This window comes from Ictidomys tridecemlineatus, chromosome 9 (assembly GCF_052094955.1).
Source record: "Ictidomys tridecemlineatus isolate mIctTri1 chromosome 9, mIctTri1.hap1, whole genome shotgun sequence".
NCBI classification, from domain to species: Eukaryota; Metazoa; Chordata; class Mammalia; order Rodentia; family Sciuridae; genus Ictidomys; species Ictidomys tridecemlineatus.
Window position 1 is genome coordinate 70584800 of NC_135485.1, and position 18978 is coordinate 70603777.

An 18978-nucleotide genomic window follows, 5' to 3' on the forward strand; every position below is an offset into this window, starting at 1 on the left:
GTAAGCAATATATATTGTGTATGTCTTTTATGGCAGTGCCAAGCATTGCCATTAGAGTGTGTGACTTTTATGAATGCCATTGGGTGTGCATATTGGCCAGATGTGGCATTTATACATGGTGAAGAAAAATAAACTACTCATTATAAGGTAAGCTTCTTTGAAAGCAGTATAATAAAACACAAGCCTTTTGTTTTCCAGCTCTCGGTGATGGCTATAGGAATTAGCTTATATTGAACATCAAATGTGGAGGGTCTACTCCACTTTCTGGAAGACCAGAATACTTTCCCCAACTTTGAGCATCTGGCATATTGGCAAATACAATTCAACAATATAGCTGCTGTCACAGTATTTTTTGTGTGGATTAAGGTAATTGATTCTGAACACGTTCTGGGTTTTTAGTACTATTTTTTCTTCATTTAATTAACATGAGTCACGCAAAATTTTAAAGGACTTGAACTTGCCTTTTTTTGGGCAAATTCTGTGGCCAGCTGCTCCATAATTTATATCAAGAAAAACTAGTGGGACTCATGGGATGATTCCTCTCATTATGGATGATGTTACTTCTGCTGCCAGAATTCTTTCAAGATCAGATCCTGTAGATGTCATTTAACACAAACAAAAGAGGCCTTTTCAGTGTTAGTTGGGCCTGGGGGACCAGGTTACCCTAACACTGGGGCAGATCTGAGTTTTAACTTAATGTAATGTGACCAGGGGAGGAAAAGGATCTGAGAGAGGGGATCATTTGTAGGAATTGGAGAGATGCTGCACCTGGAAATGCTTGTTAGAACAATCTGCTCTGTTCCAGGAGGCCAGAGGGAAGCTTTACCCAGAACGTCAGCTGGGACAGACCTTTCCTCCAAGGAGGACCTAATTTACTCATTTCCCTCTTTCACAAAACGTAATGTGTATTTTCAGGTGTGTGAAAGGTTAGGACATTTTTATGTACAGTGAGCCTCATTTTTGGCGATGCAGGAAATTTCATTAATTTTGAAGCAGCCACCAACCTGTGTAACCAGCTCAAGTTCTGATTGTGCTGTACAGATAATAACTGCTGGCTACAGGTGGCTATTTACATTTCACTTTCAATTAATTAAGGTTACATGTAATAAAAATTTCAGTTCCTCAGTTCCACTAACCACATTTTAAATGCTTAATGTCTCTATGTTAATAGTGTATACTGTTTTAGGAAATAGAACTAGTAGAACATTTCTACCATCACAGAAGTTTCTCTTGAACAGCTGTTGAGGAAGGTGCTTACCAGGAATCATGTGCTTTCCTGAATTTATATTTATCCCTGGAAGCACTGAGGTTTAACAGAGGGCATAGACCTCACCTTGTGTTTCTCAGGCTGCTTACTTAGCTATATGAGAAAACCATTGCCACATAATTGATGCCCAAATAAAAGATAGCTACTTAAACACAAATAGTATTTCCTGAAATGTTTTGTGGTGTTTATTTGTTAGAGATTTTTCTTTTATATTTTAATCCTTTTTTGAGGAAAAATATCACTAGTCATTGAAACTGTGAGGAAGCCCTTTTCCATTATATGTTAATCATCCTGGAAAATGTGACCACATGAGGCTGCAGCTGTGTTCTGTTCCCTGCTTCCAACTCCAAGAACAGATCCTGTCATGGGTTAGGGACTTAGCAGACCCTTTTTGAATAAAAGAATAGAAGAGCTGGTTTTGGAAAACAATAAAACCAAGTCCTTTCGGTCCTCTCTCTTTTGGTCTTACTGTGGTTAAAACACATAACACAAAACTTGCCATTGTCACATTTTAAAATGTGGAGTGCTGTGGCATGAAGGACATGCACAGTGTGGGGCCACCATCACCGCTGTGCACTATCAGAGCCTTATCACTCTAAGGTGCACATCAGCACTAACTTCTCATCTCCCCCTCACCTCAGCCCCTGGTAACATACTTTCTGCTTTCTATTTATTTTACCAATCTAAGTGCCTCATATATGTGCAATAGTATAGTTTTGGCCTTTCATGACACATAGTTTCCCTGGGAATGATGTTTTCAAGGTCTGCATGGTAATATGTACCCAAATCCCATTCTGTTTTGTGCCAGAATAATATTCTATTGTATGTATGTGCCACATTGTGTTTATCTATTCACCTGTCACTGTCTTTCCTCTTTTACAGCTCTTCAAATTCATCAATTTTAACAGGACGATGAGCCAACTGTCTACAAGTATGTCTCCGTGTGCCAAAGACCTCTTTGGCTTTGCCATTATGTTCTTCATTATATTCTTAGCATATGCTCAGTTGGCATACCTCCTCTGTCTTTGGTGCTCAGGTTGATGACTTCAGTTCTTTCCAAGAATGTATGTAAGTATATATGAAATTAAGAAGAAAAATATAATCAGAGATGTTACTGCCTTTTCAAGCATTAAGAAATCTTCACAGTTGTTATTTGAGCACTATGGAAGAGTTAAAAATGTTTATTCAAAATAAAAATGAGTCACTTTTTCCAGAAACATTTACCTACCAATGCAAAGTTGTTAATACTTTCTTAAATGTTGATGCTTAAGATAGCTGCTCTCAGGTACTGAGATAAAGTGGATCAGCAGCAGAAAACCACTATTCCAGTCTTCCTGGCTCCCAAAGTATATGGGAGTCTTTTAAAAGGCCATTTTTGTATATTTTCATTCTTGGTAAATAGGTTGCCATACATTTTGAACTTCCAGTTATTTTATAAGTAGAATAATAGATATTTATAATATTCTAGGAGAAAATTCAGAGTGCAGAAATTTTCAGTCTTTTTCCAGAGTTCCCAGATACAGGAAAAACAAAACCAACAAAAGAGTCAGTATAAGATTCCTGTGCCATTTACAAAGGGATAAGTAGTTAGGAAAGGAGAGGAATAACATGACATTGAAGTTGATAGGGCTTAGTGCATGGGGAGTCCTAATTCACCTGGCTGTTTGACAAAAGTCAGTGAAGGAAATGATTTTACTAAAACCTAGCACCCAAAATGTCCAGTCACTTTCCCTTCATTTTGAATTAATTTGAGATTGTTGAATCTTTGAACACATGTAATCTAGCCATCCTTTAAAAAATCTTTTCTTTTTTTCTCTTAAGAGATATTGTCTTCAGGTTCAGAATGACCATTGTGGAGATATAGAGAGGCCATAATTTAGCCAGATTATGTTTTAGATTGTTAAATCCAGTTGCTATACAAGTTACCTAATAATAATTACATTTAATATTAACCAGATGGAAATAATATGTAGCACGAAAGCATATTATTATTCCAGAACACTTTCATTGCTGACATAAGCAGCAAGATTTTTCTAAAGGACTGGAATTTTTAATTATTTGGGAGCTATCCACACTTCCACAATAATCCTAAAATGTGAAATCATCTTTAATAAATGTTGCATCAGTTGCGGGACATTCTTTGTTTCTGTATTGTGGTGTTGTGTTTTGTTTTGTTTTGTTTTTATAGCGTCACTCAATTCCGTATCATTTTGGGTGATATCAACTTTGCAGAGATTGAGGAAGCTAATCAAGTTTTGGGACCACTGTATTTCACTACCTTTGTGTTCTTTATGTTCTTCATTCTTTTGGTACGTACACTTTTGTTTATAGTGAGGGGATTTAGATTTAATATTCAAGAATCACCATCTTCTCTTTTTTTTTCATGCTCTATTCTTCATTATTTTAAATAGAGACCAGGAAGTAGAACAAAATGTTGATTTGGCAAAATGTTTTATATTTCATTCATTCAAAGTTTTAAGTCTTAACAAAATATTTATTTTCATTGCCTTTCATTTATTCATATGTGTTTCTACTCAAAGAAAAAAAAGTTAAAACTTAAGTGCAAATTTATTATATTACTTAAGACAGTACTTGGCCTCTAAAGTAGAATATGCTGACTCACACTTTTTTTTTTAACACAAATGTCAACACTTCATAGTCACTTGCTAGCATTACTTTTCATTTTACTCGTCTTTAAAAAAAGTAAAATAAAAGGAAGGGGCAAAGAAAGCTAGATCCAGGATATCATGAGGAGTATTTGAGTGAATTATTGCATTTCAAGATTAAGATTTTCCGTTTTAACTTATTCATATTTAACACTTTGTAGACACCTAGTGACTAATATGAGAAATATTACCTGTAAAACTCAATCCAACAACCAATGTAAATTGCTTTAAAATTATTTTTAGGTCACATTTGGAGTCTTTTTATTTGCTACAAATTAAATTTTACCACTTTCAATCTAATAAGGTAGTTTTAAAGGTTTTTGTGTATTTTGTCTTAACATTTATATATTCACTTAGTCTACTGAAAAATATTATTAAAGTAACTCAGCTTAACTTAGGCACTGGGTATTTTTCATATAACACTCAGATTTAATGATTGCCTTAAGAGTCATCTTAAGAAAAGAAGTCATTTCCATTTTCAGTAAATTTTATAAAGATCCTTTGTAGAAGGTTGAATGATGACATTTGCAGTAATTGAGGGTAGCATTCTGAAGGTGGGCCCAGGTATTCCTGGTTAGGATATGACATTCACTGATGGAGTCATGATGCTCTTGAACAGGCCCTGAAGGTGCAGCAGTTTCAAGCAAGTCCATTTGTATCTTGCTGTGTGCAAGCATCCTGGCTAGGTTGTGAACTGAATCCTCCTAAGTGTCTTCTTCTTGTTATAAATAAATTAGCAGAAGCTTAAACCTTTGTCACCCTCTCACATTGGTGGTGCTTTGGATTCTGGGGCACCTGAATGACTCCTCTGATAACAGACCAGAAATTTAGAGTCCTGCAGTAGATCCTTCAGTTGATCTCAGGCCACCTAGTGTTCTCAGTGTTCAGTCTGCCAAATGAGAGACAAAACTATGATGATATGAGCTGCTCAGATGAGGACTCATTTCAATATTGTACTTCAAAAGGCAGCACCTTGAGATCAGTCAGTCATTTTATTGGATCAATCTGCAGAGCAGGAAAATAAGCTCTTAGTTTTTGTACTTGTATTGAAATATAACTTTTTCAGTGCTACATTAGCAGGAACTGTTTTCCCTGTATCTCATAGACATACGTAGATGGGTAAATGGATAGGTAATAGACAGGAGTCTACTTTTAATACAAACTTGTCTGCTGAGCAAATAACAAGCTAACTGTAGTATTGGCTCTCTTTGCAAGCTGAATGCCTGGTATTAATTCATTGCCTCTGTTTAAAAATAATTCACATTGGTGTGAAAAGGCTTATTTGAGTCAGAACCAGAATCATTCTCCTACATCCCCCTACTCACAGGGAATGATCTCCTAGTACAGAGGCCCATCTGACAGCTAGGTGACCCTGATAAGACTGGAAGGGGAGGAAGAAAGTGAACCTGATCTCCCACCCTTTCAGAAACCTTACTCTGCCACTGTACTTTTCAAAATGTCTTCGGAGGAACCCCCGCCCCTTGAACCAATTTTAAATAAGACTTTTGCAAGAATCATGTAGCCACTGGAAAGCCAGAATACAATGGTAAATGCCTGGGTTGGAAAAAAGGAGGTGGAGGACATTCTGACTGAAATTACCCTCCCTTCAAATGGAGCCTTTAGCAAGAAATTTATTTGTATTCTATATTCTGTTCTCACAGCTTCAGAACACTAGTATTCTTTCTGATGGAGAATCAGTAGCCTTCTAAAATAAGAGCCCTGTTTTGTTCATGTATCAATGAGTCAATAAATATTGACTCCATCACTTTATCCCTATAATATTACATATAGTGTATAGAATATATAATGTATATTGCACAGTAGAAGGCATATGAGTGATACCAAGGATGTCGTGGAAAGGCAAGCAGAGCCTGAATCTGTCCTGATGAAGAGCTCATGGACTTTTATGTGGGGAAACAGAAAAAATTACACATACCACTCTATCCTTGCAAACCGAAGTTAGGTACAAAGAGGAAGAATGTATGAAAGACCTATGGTTTTCAGTGCTTGGAGATAGTTAATTGCAATCAGATGCTGTGACTAGAAAGCATTACCACTGGGGAAGGAAAAATCAGGAGAGTGGACAAAGTAGCAGCCACTGAATAATAATAATAGGTGCAAATAATTTAGCCCTTGCCTTGCAGTAGGACACATCCTAAGCATTTTGCATAGTGTTGCATTGTCCCATACTACTAATCTGTAAAGGGAAAAACTGTAACTTGCCATTACATAAATGTAAAACATATCCTAAAAATGAGACTTAAAAAAGTTGAACCATATAGTCTTAGCAGTTGCAAAACTGAAAACCAATTTTACTTGACTACAAAGTCTATATCTTTTTGCAAAATTTTCTTCTTTATTTTTCTTAACACTTTGTCTACTGAGTCTATTATATTCCTATTTGCAGAGATTTTTTCCATATTTTTATTGGTGCATTATTGTTGTGCATAATGTTAGAATTTGTTATTACATATTTATACATGCACATAATATAATAATTAATTTGGCCTATTATTTGCCATGATCTTTTTAACTCTTTAAAATATATTGTATAAATCTCAAATATGATCATGCAAAAAATTTGATATAAGAATAGAATTCTACTTGTTTGTATTGACTTCTGATATTTAAAGAGCTTTTTACAGATCCACACCCATAATAATTTATGTGACTTTTTTACATGTATGGAACAAAACAAGCAATTTAAAATAATCTACTCTTCCTAGGTATAGATATTAATATTTTTTCTGCCATTTTCCTGTCTCTTTTTGTAAAACATATCAAAATACATGGTTTTATAACTAATAAAATATAGTGTATTTTCCTTTGCCATGACTTAATGGGGAAATTTTTTGAAGAAGAAGAGGGTAGCGAAACTACTCATTACTTCATAAAGTCTTCTAATTGAGGGAAAAAATGTGAACAAAAAAGCATGTGTCATATTGAATTAATGTTTACAAAATATGTTTAGGCTTCGTCTCTCAACCTCTACCTTTCTTTGATTTACAAACAGAACATGTTTCTGGCCATCATCAATGATACCTACTCTGAATTGAAATCTGATTTTGCCCAGCAGAAAGCTGAAATGGATCTCTCAGACCTCATGAGAAAGGTAAGATATTTCCAAATTCTCTGAATTTTAAAATTTACTACTTAAAATAATAATTGTCTCAAATTTTCCTAATCAATAATGATCTATAGAAATTATTTCAAATAAGGAGTATATTAGTATATCTTAGAACTAATTTAAATATTCTTTATCGTGGAGGCTTGAAAGCTGTGCTGCTGGCTTGAAACTCAGGGAGTCTTTTTATGTCCTGAATTCAACTCTATTTTTTAAGAGAGAGAGAGAGAGAGAGAGAGAGAGAGAGAGAGAGAGAGAATTTTTTTAATATTTATTTTTTAGTTTTTGGCGGACACAACATCTTTATTTGTATGTGGTGCTGAGGATCAAACCCAGGTCACACACATGCCAGGCGAGCACGATACCCCTTGAGCCACATCCTCAGCCCCTGAATTCAACTCTTTATTACCTTGTTGACTCTTAGGGTCTGAGCTCCTTTGTATGTTCAGACATTTCCTCTAGTCCACTGTCACTTCCAGATTCTGAACTCAGAATAAACTGGAAGGAAAGATTATATAAACCCATTTCCAGCTTTTCTATATCAATTGTCATATTAAAAAAGAAAAGGTTTTAGATGCCAGTATTTAGTGCCTTTTCCTTTACCCTTGACCTTCTAAGAACAGTTGTAAAATGGTCAAAGGAAAAGGTCCTTGGATATAGGCCACAGCCTGGTGCCTGAGGACTTCCACTTCCTTAGCTTCCTAGGCAGGGTTAAATGTTGAAGAGAGGGCAGGACAAGGAGTGGGGCAGCTTCATTCTTCTACAGGTGACTTCTTTATTTGGTGGAAAATAAAGTTTCACAATAACAAAGACTTTTGTAGTATAAAAGCGTGTTGTCTAGCATCATGCTGGTAAATAAAAGGGCTCCTTGACCCTGTTTTCTGTTGGGTCAAGCCCTGGGACCGTATTAACTTTGGATCATGGTGTAAGGGAAAATTCCAGCTTTTTACAAGTCCCTAAGATGAAATCTAAAATCCCTGTTATCTTAAATTTAGCATCATGGTTGCCTACATTTTAACATACCTCCATCATGTACAGAAACTCTCCACATTGTGCACAGTTTTGATAACACACAATGTTCGGGTACTACACTTTTATTACATAACACCAAATCTTTAAAAATCTGGTTCAAGTTTGCATTATCACTGCTCCTTAACAGTGAGTAAGAGCACAAAGTATGAACTCCACTGCTGCCTCTTTAATCCCCACATTAATTCCTAAATAGCAGATGTTCCTCATGCTTGGGGACCTTTGGTGACACTGCTTTCTGTCTGCTGCTGATTGGTCACTGGAAATCTGCTGTTGGGTTCATGCAGTGACAAAGTGTGTAGTGTTGCTTTCTTGTCCTCGGTGATGAATCTATGCGACATTTACAGACTTGATAATAGAAAAAAGTGAATAGGCCAGAAAGATGAAACGCAAGAAAGAAAGGAAATACACAAACCTGAAAGTGAAATCTAAACAAATGACATGGTTTTCCAAGAAGTAGCTGAGCACGGGAATGTTGACACTGCCAACACTGGAGAGATCCAGGTGGACACCGAGAAGAATAGTTTTTCAACATCAATAAGAAAAGAATGAAGCTGTCTTGGAGGAGGGGACGCCAGCAGAAATCTTCAAGTAAAATGAAGAGTTTGTAGAGATATTTCATAACAGTGGAAGGGCAAAGAACATTGGCAGAAGGTGATCCATAATTAGAAAGCAATATGACAATTCACTGATGTACAGAAAACACATTCAGTTCACATTGTAGGGGATAATATTATAAAATATATGAGAAGGTGATGACAGGCACAGTTTAAACTGCCCTGAATCCTTTTTTTTTTTTTACAAAGAATTATAACAATTTACTTTTCAATATTTCTAGTGTTTTAAATTTGAATGCACTAATATTCTTTTTTTTAATGAATTTATAGCTGACACTAAGAGAGTTTGAATGTTTCATCAAAATGTCTTAAAGTTCTCAGAACAATTAAAATTTCTGCTGTTAATTATTTGGTTCACTTTTCAAAATTTCAGTCTTCAAGGTCACTTTTACAGACCTGCATTACCAAGCAAAGCAACCTCTGACTATAATTTATTGTTTGTTTGTTTGACTCTTTGGTGTTGGGGATCAACCTGGGGTCTCACACATGCTAGGCCAGCATGCTACCGTTCACTACACCCTAGCCTCAACTCTATATGTTAGTGAAAAATCCTCATCCATATTTCACTGGGATTTTTTTGTATATCTAACATATATAAAGAAATTACTTACTGTGAGACAAGGAAAAGATAATTAATCCATGACTCACATTTCTTGGTATTGTTTTTTTAATTAATTTTTTAATTTATATATAATAGCAGAATACATTTCAATTATTTTTTTGAGAGAGAGAGAGAGAAAATTTTAATATTTATTTTTTAGTTTTCGGCAGACACAACATCTTTGTTTGTATGTGGTGCTGAGGATTGAACCCGGGCCGCATGCATGCCAGGCGAGCTTGCTACCACTTGAGCCAGCCACAACATTTCAATTCTTATTACACATATAGAGCACAATTTTTCATATCTCTGGTTGTATACAAAATATACCCACACCAATTTGTGTCTTCATACATGTAGTTTGGATAATAATGACCGTCACATTTCACCATCATTTCTAACTGCATGCCCCCTCCATTCCCCTCCAACCCTTCTGCCCTATCTAGAGTTCATCTATTCCTCCCATGCTCCTTCTCCCTACCCCACTATGAATCAGCCTTCTTATATCAGAGAAAACATTTGGCATTTGTTTTTTGGGGAATTGACTAACTTCACTTAGCATTATCTTCTCTAACTCTATCCATTTACCTACAAATGCCATGACTTTATTCTCTTTTATTGCTGAGTAATATTTTATTGTGTATATATGCCACATTTTTTTATCCATTCATCTACTGAAGGGCATCTAGGTTGGTTCCACAATTTAGCTATTGTGAATTGTGCTGCTGTAAACATTGATGTGGCTGTGTCCCTGTAGTATGCTGTTTTGAAGTCCTTTGGGTATAGACCAAGGAGAGGGATAGCTGGGTCAAATGGTGGTTCTATTTCCAATTTTCCAAGAAGTCTCCATACTGCTTTCCATATTGGCTGCACCTACATCCTCACCAATACTTATAGTTGTTTGTCTTCATAATAGCTGTCATTCTGACTCGAGTGAGATGAAATCTTAGAGTGGTTTTGATTTGCATTTCTCTAATTGCTAGCAATGATGAATATTTTTTCATATATTTGTTGATTGATTGTATATCATCTTCTGAGAAGTGTCTGTTCAGGTCCTTGGCCCATTTATTGATTGGGTTTTTTGATTTTTTGGTGTTTAGCTTTTTGAGTTCTTTATATACCCTAGAGATTAGTGCTCTATCTGATGCGTGAGGGGTAAAGATTTGCTCCCAAGAGGTATGTTCTCTATTCACCTCACAGATTGTTTCTTTAAGAATTGTTGCATATACCTATATATTTGGGAGCTGATAGCTATAGAATATGTAGTCATTTTTATTTGTCAACCAATCCAAAAACACATGTGAAGGAAAGGACCTCAGTCCTTGGTTTTTTGAAAACTCTTACCTTTTCCATATGTCTTCTACAGGACTTTTATATTATTCATTCATTATTCACTCATTTGGCACACACTTCAGTGACCAAGTTCCACCAGGCAATGGTTTATGTTTGTTGATGCTACAAATGAGAGTTAAAGCAAATGCAAAAGCAGAAAAAAACTAAACAGATGTTCTGCTTTGTTTCCACAATAGGGATACAATAAAGCTTTGGTCAAACTAAAACTGAAAAAAAATACTGTGGATGACATTTCAGAGAGTGTGCGGCAAGGAAGAGGCAAGTTAAACTTTGACAAACTTCGACAAGATCTCAAAGGGTAAGAGTGACACATCTTGGGTCACTAGGAAGTTCCTGCTGCTAAAAATCAATTCTTGGCAAGAATGTTTATGGCCCAAATTTTTATAGAGAAGCACAGTTATTTCATAGGCAGCTGTCTTTCTGGAATATGCTCTGGGAAGAGGCTAGGCCCCCATTCGGTGATTTCTCTTTCCTCTTGCATTTTGATTTTTTGGTGTTGGGGTTGGACCATATACAATAATGAATTCATCTGTATCCTCTCAATTTCAGGAAGGGCCATACTGATACAGAGATTGAGGCAATATTCACCAAGTATGACCAAGATGGAGACCAGGAGCTCACTGAACATGAACATCAGCAGATGAGAGATGACTTGGAAAAAGAGAGGGTGGGTCTAGGTTAAGAGACCATGATCTGTTTCAGCACCCACCACCAGTCAAACACTGCACTAAGTGGTGGGTGACTGGGAATCTGTCTTTCTCTCTCTCTCTCAACATACGTATTAGTGCTCTGTTTATCCCAAAAGGAGTACATAAACAGTAATATATAAGGTGCAATAAAATAGATGAATGCCAGAAAACTAGAAACAAAGGTGCAAAATTACATTATGGATAAAGCTAATAAAAATTGTATTGTATAACTAGGCATATACTTATAAACATTGGAAAATGGTCTTGGTCTTTTGGGCCCTAAGCTTTCTGGTAGTCAACTTGAAAGAGGAGCTTGATTACTTGAATAGTTCTTTATGTCCAAGAGAGTGAGAAAAAAAAAGTTACCAGAAGATAAAAATTTCTCTGGTTAATTAGTTGCTCTTTAAATTATTAACTTTTATAGCAAAATAAAATTATCATGTGTCTTTCATTTGAATATTTACTACAGAGTAATAGAAACTAAAATTAACTGTTGGGCATGCTGGTACCCACATAATCCCAGCTACTCAGGAGACTGATGTGGAGGGTACTTTGAATCCAAGTGTTGGAGACCAGCCTGGGCAACATAGAACCCATCTCAAGTAACAAGTAATAAATAATAATCAAATAAAATTGTAAATGAGCTTATGCAACTTAAGAAGAATTAACAGTTTTACCATTAACTATCAAATATAAATGTTTTAACAAAAACAACAAGAAATTAAGGTACAGAGAACACAGATGAAATGCTAATATGCAAAACCACTTTCCTCCAAGGAAAAGTCTAGAATAACTGTTACTAAACAATGCTCCAGACAAGTTTGTCCAAAGGTTAAAAACTTCAACATTCATTGTGAAATGTAAGCACAAAGACAGTAAATGAAATTTTCTTGCATCAGTATTTAGTCAAAAATCTGAGATTATATCCTTCCTGCTTTAGAGTTATTGAATTTGTTCTTTTATGAAAAGAAGGTGATAAGGGTATTCTTTTATTTACTTTTTTTCTTTCTTATGTTTTTAATGTTCTTTCTTGTCTAAATACAAGCTTAGCAACTCCTCGTTAATGGTTAAAATCTGTCTTAAAATGTGTGCATTCCACAATATAGAAAAATGTGGCCATCCTGGTCTGGCTGACACCCATTTCCTACTTGCCCAAGACCTTGCTAAATTCTGTGTGAGGTCTTGGTGCCTCTCTTCACTGGGCGACCCCTTGTCCTGCAGGAGGACCTGGACTTGGACCATAGCTCTTTGCCTCGTCCCATGAGCAGCCGCAGTTTCCCAAGAAGCCTGGATGACTCTGAGGAGGATGACAACGAAGACAGTGGACACAGCTCCAGAAGGAGGGGAAGCATCTCCAGTGGGGTTTCTTATGAAGAGTTTCAAGTGTGAGTATAAAGGAATTGGCTGAATTTTGGTGCACCAGAGTCTAAACGAGATGTGGCTGTTTCCCATTTTTTCTTTCTTTTCTTTTTTTTTTGGTTTTTGTAATTAGTAAAGATACTGAATCTTTATTTTTTTAAATCTTCACCATGTACTTTATTTTTGTTTGTTTGTTTCTTTTTAGTTACACATGGCAACAGTATTTATTTTGACATAATTACGAAAGCATAAAATATGATTTGTTCTAATTGAGTCCCTGGTACTTCCCCTCCCCTCTCCTTTCTGGAATAGTTGCACCAATTTGAAGTCCCACCAACAATGAATGCATGTACCCTTTTCCCCAAATCCTTTTCAATATCCTTTCCCCTGTTCTCATCCCTCTACTCTACTGGTTTTTCTGTTGTTCACTTAGAGTTATTATTTTTTTTAAATTAGTGTCCTGTTGATGTACATAGTAGTGAGATTCACTGTGGTGTACTTATATATATATAAATGTTATATAGAATTAATTCCACTGTCTTTCTTGTTCCAATCCCTCCTCCTTTTCCTTCACTTGCCTTTGTGTACTCCACTAATCTTTCTTCTATTCTCTCTCTCTCTCTCTCTCTCTCTCTCTCTCTCTCTCTCTCTCTCTCAATTTACCCCCTTATTTTTGATAGTTTCTTCATATCAGAGAAACCATTTAACCTTTGGCTTTTAGAGATGGGCTTATTTTACTTAGCATGATAGTCTCCAGACTCATTTATTTACTGGCACATGCCATAAAGTTATTCTTCTTAATGGCTCCTCTATGTGTATACATACCACATTTTCTTTATCCATTCATTAGTTAAAGGGCACCTAGGTAGGCTCCACAGCTTAGCTATTGTGAATTGTGCTGCCATAAACATTGATGTGACTGTGTCACTATAGTATGTTAATTTTAAATCCTTTGGATATATTCCAAGGAGTGGGATAACAGGGTCTAATGATGCTTCCATTTCTAAATTTTTGGGGAACCATTATAGTGCTTTCTGGAATAGTTGCACCAATTTGCAGTCCCACCAACAATGAATGCGTGTACCCTTTTCCTTGCATCCTTTCCAACATTTATTGTTAACTTGTATTCTTGATAATTGCCACTCTGACTGGAGTGAGATGAAATCTCATTGTAGTTTTAATTTGCATTTATCTTATTGCTAGAGATATTGAATATTTTTTCATGTATTTTTGATCGTTCATATTTCTTCTTTTGAGTAGTGTCTTTTTAGTTCTTTGCCCATTTATTGATTGGGTTATTTGCTTTTTGGTGTTAAGTTTTCTGAGTTCTTTGAATATCCTGGATATTAATGCCCTGAAGAGCAGGTATCAAAGATTGTCTCCCATTCTCTATGCTCTCTCTTCATGTTCTTGATTGTTTCCTTTGCTCTGAAGAAGCTTTTTAAATTTGATTCCATCCCATTTATTGATCTTTTATTTTAATTCTTGCACTTTAGGAGTCTTGTTAAGGAAGTCAGTTGCTGAGCCAGCATGTTAGAATGCTGGGCCCTCATTTTTGTGTAGCAGGTGCAGGATTTCTGTCTAATTCCTAGGTCTTGGATACACACTGAGTTGAGTTTTATACAGGGAGTTAGGGTTAAATTTCATTCTACTTCATTTGTATTTCCAGTTTCCCCAACACTATTTGTTGAAGAGGCTATCTTTTCTCCAATGTGTTTTTGGCACACTTGTCTAGTATGAGATAACTGTATTTATGTGGGTTTGTCTCTGTGTCTTCTATTGTATTCTGTTGGGTTTTGTGCCTGTTGTGGTGCCAGTATCATGCTGTTTTTGTTACTGCTCTGTAGGATAATTTGAGTTCTGATACTGTGATGTCTTTTGCTTTGTGTTTTTTTTTTCACTGAGGAGTGGTTTGGCTATTCTTCCAGCTTTTTCTATTTCTGTGAATGCTATATACAAAAACCCAAGGCCAACATTATTCTGAATAGAGAAAAACTGAAAGGATTTCCTTTAAAATTTGGGACAAGAAAAGGATATCTATTTTCACCACTCCTATTTAATATATTGTTAGAAATTCTAGCCAGAACAATATAGGCAAGCAAAAGATATTAAATGGATACAAATAGGAAATGAAGAGCTCAAATTATCTCTGTTTGCTGACCTAAATGCTCCATAAAGACTTCTAGAACTCACAAATGAATTAAGCAAAGTACCCAGAATCAACATCTAAAAACTGCCCCACTGCCCCTGGAAAATAAAATACTTGAGAATCAATCTAACAAAAGAGGTGAAAGACCTCTGTTACAAAAATGACTGAACATAAAGAAAGGAATTGAAGAAGTCCTTAGAATATGGAAAGACCTCCTGTATTCTTAGGCAGAACTAACATTTCTAAATGGCCGTACTACCAAAAGTGCTCTACAGATTCAATGCAATTTCCATCAAAAATTCCCTGCATTTCTTAATCCATTCTTTTCCATTGTTAACCATCAATTCTTTTTTGTGACTTTTATTCATGCATTTTGTCTTTAGAAAGGTAAAGTGTTTATTATAGGAAAAATGGATAATATAGAAAAAAGAAAAAAACACAAATATCTCCTATATTTCTACCAATGAAAATTTCTATTAATATTTTATTATCTGTGGTTCCATTTACATGCATTTAACGATATTTTTACAAATTTTCTTAGACTAACATATACTTTATTGTAGAGGTTTCCAAGTGCACTTAAAAAGAATGTATATTATGCTACTTTTTTTTAACTGGAGTCATATAAAATAGTTGGGCTCATTTTGACAAATTCATACATATATGGAATTTGATTTACTCCCATTTCAGTCCCCTGTGCCTCCCCATTTCCCTTCTCTATCCACAGTCCCCTTTCTCTGCTCATCTTCCTTTTGATTGGTGTTTTATACATGTACATAAAAGTGGAATTCACTGTGTTATATTTATACATGCACACAATGTGATTTTGTTAAATTTATTTTGCATTTTCTCCCCTTTCCCATCCCTCCTCCCTCCCTATCTCCTTATCCCTCTACTTTGCTGATCTTCCCTATATCTTAATGAGTCCCCTCGATCCCCATTTATTCCACTTTATTTTGCTCTAGCTTCCACATATGAAAGAAGAAAATTTCAGCCTTTGTTTTTAACAGTCTGTTTTATTTATTACGCCATTTTGAGTGGAATGATTTCCAGAGGTCTGATATGTCTAGTGGCTTTATGGTGTTATTTGAGTCTCCTATTTCTCTATTGTTCTTCTGTGTAGTTGTTCTAATTGTGAAAGTGTGCTATTAAAGTCTCCAACTGTTTTATTCAATTGTCTATTTATCACTTTAATTCTGTAAGATTTAGTTTCGTTTATTTTGAGGCAGTGTTGTTAGGTGCACATTTGTAATTAGTATATGTTCCTAATTGATGACCCTGCTTTCATTATAAGATGTCTCACTCGATCTTAGTAAATTTTTTTTCACGGAAATAACTGTTGCCGCTCCAGCTTTCTTATAGTTGCCCTTTGCATGACATATTTTTGAATCTTTGAATCTAAAATATGTCTCATGTAGACAGCATATGTTTAGATCTTGCCTTTTTTTTAATTTCTCAATCTCTGCCTTTTGTTTGGATTGTTTGAGCCATTTACATTTAAGGTTATCATTGACATAGTTGGATTTTATTTCTAACATTTTACATTGTATTTTCTAATGTCTCTTTTGTTCCTCCATTACTTCCATATTTTTTTCTTTTCCACTAAGTGAATATTTTATAGTGTAATAATTTGGTTCTTTTACTAATTTTTTTTACTATTTTTAGGACTTTTTTTGTGTGTGGTTGCTTTAGGATGTAACATATATAAATCAGTTAGTGAGAAACCACTTAGGTTTTAAATTAAATTAGTCTAGCAAGCTAAGGAAATGTTATTTATAAATTGCTCTTCTTCTTTTCACTTTCTGTGGACACTCTATGTGTGTGTATACGTGTATCTGTGTGTGTGTGTGTGTATGTGCGTATTATCTCCACATGATACTGATCTACATAAAGTGTACAAACTCAATATTACATTGAAGTTGTTATCCCAATATATAATTTTATGTCTCTTAACAAAGCTGAAAGAAGAATTAGAAGTATATATTTATAGCATTTGCTAAATTAACCTTCTCATCTTATTAACCTTACCACATCTGATTCTCTTCAGTTCTCTATATTCACGGTGGCATCTGATATTATTTTCTTGCTCCAATAAAACTTTGCTCCTACCTATACTGTAAACATTATTTAATTAAATATTCTGTCACAGTATAACTTCTACTGTCACCTGGTCATTGTTAAGTGTATTCTATTTATATACGTTTATAGGACCAATAATCCAATTATGTACAGATCTCACACAGTTGATTTTAAATTAGTTAAGAAAAATAGGAGGAAATGTGAATTTTTACTGTATTTTATATTTACATAATGACTTCTACCAATGTACTGTTTTTTCATGAGGATTATAATTGCTGTGATTTTATTTCAACCTGAAAAATTTCTGTTAGTATTTATTGTAAAGCAGATCTTCTAGCAAAAACTCTGCTCTTGTTTATCTGAGTATGTTTTGTTTTGTCTTCATTTTTTCTGGCCTCCAATGTTTCTGATAAGACAGATGTTAATCTTACTAAAGTTCCCTGCTACATGTCTCTAAATATTTGTACTTAGTATGTCTGGGTGTGTGTCTCCGAGACTATCCAAGACTATCCCCAAAAACTTGGAGGTTTTTTTTTTGTGTGTGTGTGCTTCCTTGATAGGTAATGTTTTTCAAAATATTTGGGAGGCATTCAAGCATTATTTCTTCAAATATTTTTTAAAATGCTTGAGACTCTTATTCTTATAGAAAAATAGCAGATTTCTTTGAATAAATGTCTTTTCATTTGTTGTATGACCTTAAGAAAATTTCTCATGCATTTGAATGTTGGAGTTTTTAAAAACAATTTTCAACATTTATAGTCATTTCACTGAGAAGAGAATATACAGAACTTTCATGTGCCATCATTCTAGAAGTTGTCTCAAGTTACCCTATTTTAAGACATTTACATAATATTTTAAAATTGAGACCCCCAGGGATGATGAGTGAGCATATGGTTTTCTCCACTGGTTTATTTACTCAGTATACTGTGAACATTATTTAATTAAATATTTTGTCACAGTATAACTTCTGGTGTCACCTAAGAGTTCCATTGTATAGATAGACAGTGATGTATTTAAACAATCTCTGATTGGCTAATGTAGCTATTTCAATGTTATGCTAATAAGAAGCAGCATTGTAGTAAAAAATTATAACATAAAACATTTCTTTAGAAAATGCTCTAAAACTAGAACATCCAAAAGAAGGATTACACATCATTCTAAGATTTAAAATACAATGGCAACTCTCTGGAGATGTGAGCCAGCTAGGAATCCCACCAGCAGCCTATGAAAGTTTGTCCCTAGAGCTTGAGACCACTAGAAAAGGGTTCAGGGCTGGAGATGTGGCTCAGTGATAGAACACCTGCCTAAGGACCTGGGTTCCATCCCCAGCCTTGCCAAAATAATTTAAAAATAGAAAGTATTTCAGGTTATGATTGTTTAAAAAAATCTTAGCATTTCTGTTTGAAAAGCCAATGGAGCTGAAAAGATAATGCGGCTTTTCCCTCTTAACTGTGGTTACCTGCAGCCTGGTGAGGCGCGTGGACCGCATGGAGCACTTCATCGGCAGCATTGTGTCCAAGATCGATGCTGTGATCATCAAGTTAGAGACCATGGAGCGGACCAAAGTGAAGAGACGGGAGGTTCTAGGGAGCAGAACCTCAGCAGCGCATAGGGTGGCCGAGGTAAGAAGTCATGGGCTGGAGAATGATGAACAAAGGATTCATTTCCATGTACAAGAACATGCATCGCCTCACCAGTAACACCTTGGTTTCTTTTCTCTTGTTAGGATGAAAGACTGGGTCGTGACAGTGAAATCCACAGGGAACAGATGGAGTAGTTAGTGCGGGAAGAGCTGGAGCGCTGGGAATCTGATGACGCAGCTTCCCAGATAAGTCACTGGCTAGGCACACCTGTGGGACTCAATGGTCAGCCTCGCCCCAGAGGATCCCGTCCTTCCTCCTCCCAGTCCACAGAGGGCGCAAAAGGTGGAGGTGGAAATGGGAGTGCCAATATGCACGTGTGAGGAGTGTTGTTGTGTATGTTCCTGATAGGCAAGAAGGCGCTGTCCCAATCGCCATAACAAGTATACTATTTACATGCCCTGATTA

General features: G+C 35.6%; 1 pseudogene across 1 annotated transcript; it reads left to right on the forward strand.

Annotated features, from left to right (window-relative positions):
- The first annotated feature begins 207 nt into the window (after positions 1-207).
- Positions 208-18707, forward strand: LOC144366449 (polycystin-2-like; annotated as a pseudogene). The gene is made up of 9 exons (XR_013425538.1): positions 208-366; positions 2150-2335; positions 3456-3576; positions 6947-7045; positions 10831-10952; positions 11204-11321; positions 12565-12728; positions 18396-18552; positions 18657-18707. The product of XR_013425538.1 is annotated as a polycystin-2-like (transcript).
- Positions 18708-18978: the final 271 nt, after the last annotated feature.